This window comes from Hyaena hyaena, unplaced genomic scaffold (assembly GCF_003009895.1).
Source record: "Hyaena hyaena isolate Hyena2069 unplaced genomic scaffold, ASM300989v1 scaffold_1478, whole genome shotgun sequence".
Lineage (NCBI taxonomy): Eukaryota > Metazoa > Chordata > Mammalia > Carnivora > Hyaenidae > Hyaena > Hyaena hyaena.
Genome location: NW_024082111.1, coordinates 49,855 through 55,613, shown reverse-complemented (window position 1 = coordinate 55,613; position 5,759 = coordinate 49,855).

The window sequence follows — 5,759 nt, the reverse complement described above, 5'->3', positions numbered from 1 at the left end:
ATTCAGTTCCAAGTACAGGGACGCCTGGTGGCTCAGTTGGCTGATTGTCTGACTCTTGGTTTCGGCTCAGGTCATGTTCTCAAGGTTTGAGAGTTTGAGCCCCACATCATCGGGCTCTCCCCTGGCAGTTGTGGAGCCTGTTTGGGATTCTCTCTCTCCCTTTCTCTCTGTGCTTCCCCTACTCGTGCTGCCTCCCTCTCATAAATAGGTGAGTAAACTTAAAAAAAATAATTCAGTTCCATGTACATTATTCAGTTCAGTTCAGGTAACTTGCCAGGCAGTTACTGAGCCCTACAATATGGCAAGGCTACTCAAGCTATGCAGTCGATTAGAACTATCCCTTTACTCATTAGCTCCAAAAACCTTTGGACACGCATACATTTTCATTACTTTTATATAACACCAATCGAGTGTACCATTCCTTCTCAGCACTCTCTTTTCTTTTCCTACACAGTTGGAAAGCAGAGAAGTTAAGTCTTACATAAACAGCCAAGAGCAGTTGTAACTGAACTGGTTCAGCAAAACTGTGAAACTTATCTGATCTCTGCTTTCACGAGAGGCCCTTTCCATAACATGAGCGTCCAGATTTCCACATTTATTGAGCGCTTACTCTCTTTCACACACTAGAAGACCCAGACAATATTTTGGTATCAGTTATTTGTTTGTTAATTTACAAATGAATATATATATGTATTTTTTTTTTCAATGCCAGGCTATGTGCTGGTATTTCACCAATAAATTAGTTGTATGAATTTCCAGTTCAAAAGTATAATCTGTAAGTCAATATGTTGCCTTCCACAGGGTATCTGCTTTTAAATTTTCTCAGTTTGCAGAATAAAAGACTTCCAATTTTAGGGGAGAGAAAAAATGCATTCCTCTATTTTTTTTAAGTTAGGTAATGGGGCCTGTAAATTAAACTGATAAAAGAGAAATTACAGGAGAAAAGGCATACACATTTTATTTTTTATTTTTATTGATTTATAAAAATGTTTAAAGTGTATTTATTTTGAGAGCCAGAGCATATGCAGAGCAGAGGGAGAGAGAGAATCTGAAGCAGGCTCCGCACTGTCAGCATAGAGCCTCGACATGGGGCTCGAACCCACAAACCATGAGAGCATGACCGGAGCCAAAATCAAGAGTCAGATACTTAACTGACTGAGCCACTCAGGTGCCCCCACATTTTATTTTAACTTTTATGTGTGCTGAGATCATCACAGAAAAGAAATAAAGACGCAGAGAGACATTAAAGAGCTGGGGGCTTAAATGCCATTTTAACAAGGATAATACATTTGAAGAGAAGAAACAAGACAAAGGAAAAGGACTATTGGGGGCAGTAAATTGAGGGAAGGTAAATATAAGATCAAATACAATGGAAGATAAGTATTCTTTTATTTTTATTTATTTGTTATTTTTATTTAAAAATTTTTTAATGTTTATTTTTAAGAGAGAGCTAGCATGAGTGGAGGAGAGGCAGAGAGAGAGGGGAAGATAGAGGGTCCGAAGAAGGCTCTGTGCTGTCAGTGCAAAGCCTGATGTGGGGCTCGAACCCACGAATGGTGAGATCATGACCTGAGCCAAAGTCATATGCTCAACCAACTGAGCCACCCAGGCGCCCCAATAAGGATTAGTTTAGTAAGATTTGTGCAGACTCACCTTGGTGCTGTCTTTGTGTCTCCAGTCAGAAGGATGGTTCTCCTGGTATGGGAGACAGGAGCGAGAACGCCTTCACAACGGGAAATGTTGATCAGCTTTTCGGTAGATAGGGGAGGGCACAGAGCTCCTTCTGTGATTGCTGCTTCTTAATTACCTTCCGTTCAAAATACTCCTTATGCTAAGGTAGATTGTTTTGGGATGGCATGTTTAGATCCCCTTCAGCACTTCATTGGAGGACTCTCGGACAGCCCCGCACTGTAACTGGGGGCAGGGGTCTTTGGGGCCCACACACTGGATTGATGGGGACTACTTCTCCACCAGGATGAAGGAGTTAGGAGAGTGGAGGCTTTGGAGGGCTTTCTTCCTGGCACAAGTTACTGGTCATCTGCCCAGCTTACCCTCCGGGTAGCCCTTTTGTTATGGTTTCACGTACCAGTGAACATGCCTTCTTCTTTCAGTCAGGCTTTCCTTTGGCCGCTTATTCACTGAGCTCCCTGTTTCCTTGCCGGGATTGGGTTCCTCCCTCTTGCCCCTTCCCTTCCCTTTCTATCTCCTCCATCTTCTCCGCACCTCAGCCCTCGACTTGGCAGGGCCGATGTGCTGGGTCTGCTAGCTTTCTCCATTAAGGCACTCCTCAGTTTATACCTCCGTATCTTCAGCCACGCCACTTCATTTTCTAAACCTCAGTTTCTTAAGCTTTCAAATGGGGCTCGTCACATGTGCTCCGAGTGTCTCTGAACATTATATCTATATGAAACTTTGAAGTAGTAACAACTACTGCTAACTGAGCACTTGGGGAATGCCAGCTGCTTTTCTAAACACCTGATGTGGTTATCTCAGTAAATCCTTAAAAACCACTGTAGAGAGTAGGAACCATTAGTACCACCATCCTTATGCAGAGGAGGGTAGGGGGAAGGCGGGGAGGCAGAGATACCTGAAGTCAGTGGTTATTTGGGTGCCAGAGCTGGGTTCAGGATGCAGGGTGTTAGTCTCCAGAGCTCTGGTGTGTAACCAAGATCCCACTGGCGGCCAGCATGCGTTCATTCTCTCACTGAGTGTTCTCCAATACTGGCCACTGCCTCCTGTCAGAGGTCTCTCTGTCGACCCCTACTGGACACCAACGTGATAGCAAAGCCCATCCTTTGTGAAGCCTACAGCTCGTCATAATGAAAGCTTATCTTTCTGGCAGATGAATCCTGGCAGGAAACCGTGTCCTCTGGGGTCCCCCTCTGTCTGCCTCATCACACCAGAGCAACAATTGCCAGTCCCTGCTGCAGTCTAACCATCTGGAGAAGGGCCCCCGGGTGTGAGGAAAGCAAAAGCTAAAGTGCACAGTGGCCTGGCATTGAAACCCTTCTCTTCCATTTTGACCCAACCCACGGTTAGTCACAGGTACACATGGGAGAATCTCAAACGTTGATTTGAAGAGTGATTTCCAGGCTTCGGGTTTGTGAACTCTTTTGATAGCATTTGCAAGTATCTGATGGCCTGTGGAGGGGAAAAGCAAATACTCACTCTGTGTAGCCCTAGGAGAAGATCCCACCTGAGGTAAATTTCAGCTCAATATAAAGAAGACTTTTTATGAAGCTTGTTTCCATCTGTAGAATGGGCTACTCTTTTTTTTTTTTTTGAGAGAGAGTACATGTGAGCAGGGCAGGGGATAGAGGGAGGGAGAGGGAGGTGGCAGGAGGAGAGAGAGACAGAGAGAACGAGAAAGAGAGAGAATCTTAAGTAGGTTCTGCATTGAGCATGGAACCCAATGCAAGCTCTATCTCATGACCCTGGATCATGACCTGAGCCAAAATCTAGAGTCAGACCCTCAACTGACTAAGCCACCCAGGCACCCCTAGAATGGACCACTCTTACAAGGATGAATTCTCTGTCTGTGAAAGTGTGCGGGCCTGGGGAGGCTCCTTGTCATGGGCACTGGAATGTCACAGTTAGCAGCATGAGCACCATGGATTTTGAAATCAAACTGAGTTTGGATCCCAGCGACACCACATACTAACTGTATGCATTGGGCAAGTCATTTCATCTTGCTGAGCTCCCTCATGTGTGAAATGGAGTAAGGGTCCAGGAGAGAGTTACATGTTGAGAAGTACCTGCGGTACCTTGGTTTGTGCCCACACTTAGAGAGCACTCAACAAATGGCACTTAACTGACACTCACGAAGGCCTTATTACATATCAGACACTCTTCCAAGTGCTTTGCAAATATTAACCCACTGATTCTGACGACAGTCTTATGAGGTAGTACTGCTACTGCATCTGGGTGGATTACTGGATGCACCTTCCCGCTCTGAGATGCTAGATCCAGCCGGGTGGCTCTTGGTGAACAGAACTGATGCTTGATGGACTGACTGACTGATGATATTAGCTACTAGCTTTCCTGATCCTAAGGATGTAGGATTTTGGTGGTGCATTCCTCAAGTCTCGTACAGCTTAGAGCCCCTGAAAATACCCCTAATCAAGCATTTTCTCTCTCACAGACACGTCCATTAACAAATTCTTTCATTATCCTCGAAAGCATGGTCTGGCTGTCTGGAAAATGTTCCCCTTCCCCCTCACCTCCCTTTCTGTCTTCCCATATTTAATTGCTACCATGTATTTAATACCTAGCCATGCCAAGATCCATGTTAAACTTTGCATGTGGTGTGTGTGTGTATGTGTGTGTGACTGTGTGTGTGTATTTGAGCAAGAGAGTGACAGCATCCAGTTATGTTTTGGTAAATCATTAAATATAGACCCAGCCTGATCTCATTCAGACGCTTGCTTATTTACATAGTTACTTTAATGTGCCTGGGATCTATTCCTGTCCCTAAAGATCCCTTCCTCCCTGTCCACGAGCCCCTGCTACAGCTAAAAGCAGAACTGAGGTTTTTTCCATGACAACAATTCCCATTATTTAAAAGAAAAAAGAAAGTGCTTTATAATGAAAGGTGATGCAAACACAATTGAGGTAAGGGACAAGGCGATCAGACGATGGAAACTGAGCACGGCATCTGAAGAACCAAAGAGGGCCGCGAGATGCCGGGTCAGCCCAAGCTGGTGATTATGTGTTAACACTGACGCAATGTGTCTGCGTTTCTCAGAAGCTAACATTCTGCATGACAGATTTTCTGTGACGAGGTGCTTGAGGTCTTTTTTGTTCTTACAGATTTTTTTTTGACCACAGAAACTCAACCTAGACGGGAGGAGGGGAAGAAAGGAATAATCCTTTGTTTGGTCATATATGTAATATATGGTCATTTAATAATAATATATCACATTTTTATTATAGCTAGTTTGGGGTCCCACACTAGAGGAAGAATTTGGAAAATGCTAAAAACAAACAAAGAGATAAAAGGGTAAAGCAATGGGCTTTGCTTCAAGGCCCGAAAAAGATGGTTGTTGGCTTGAGGAAAAAAATTGGGAATGTATCACTCATACCTTTAATTAAATGGGGGTTATCATAAACAATAGTTTTTCTTTGCCAGGTAGAATAAGAAATAGTTTTCACCCACAGTAGGAATGGTTTAGAGGCTAGAACAGAACCTCGGAACCTCGTTACAGAATATTCAAGAGCCCACGTGACTGGGCTGTCTCAGCAAAGGGCGGAGAGATAAGGAATTCTTTGCCCTCCTTACACCACATTCAGACGCGGGCAATCTGAACTCCAGCGAGACAGATTATTGGAGCCTAATCGCCATTGCCGGGACATCTCTGTTCTGAGTCTAGATTTGACCTCCGACACCACATTTCCCAGGCCCCTGCTGGTGCCGTGGACAGGGCAGCAAGCTCAGTCTTGGGAGACCAGCATGTAGATCCTGTGTCACGTGCTGCTCTCCCTTGTTTGGTGGGGATTCCGGTTTTCTCATCCATTCAGTGAACCAGTGGGTCTACATGCTAGTAGTTCTCCAGCTTCAGTGTGGAGGAGAATCGTTACTATTTATTATTATTGTCCGGAGAGGCACTTGTTTCAAATCCAGATTTCTATTCCCTTCTCCACCCAAGGTTTTATTTGGTTAGTCTGGAGTGGAGCACAAGACCCAAGATTCCATTTATTTTATTTTTTTAAATATTTATTTATTTATTTTGAGAGAGAGAGAGAGAGCATGAGCAGGGAAG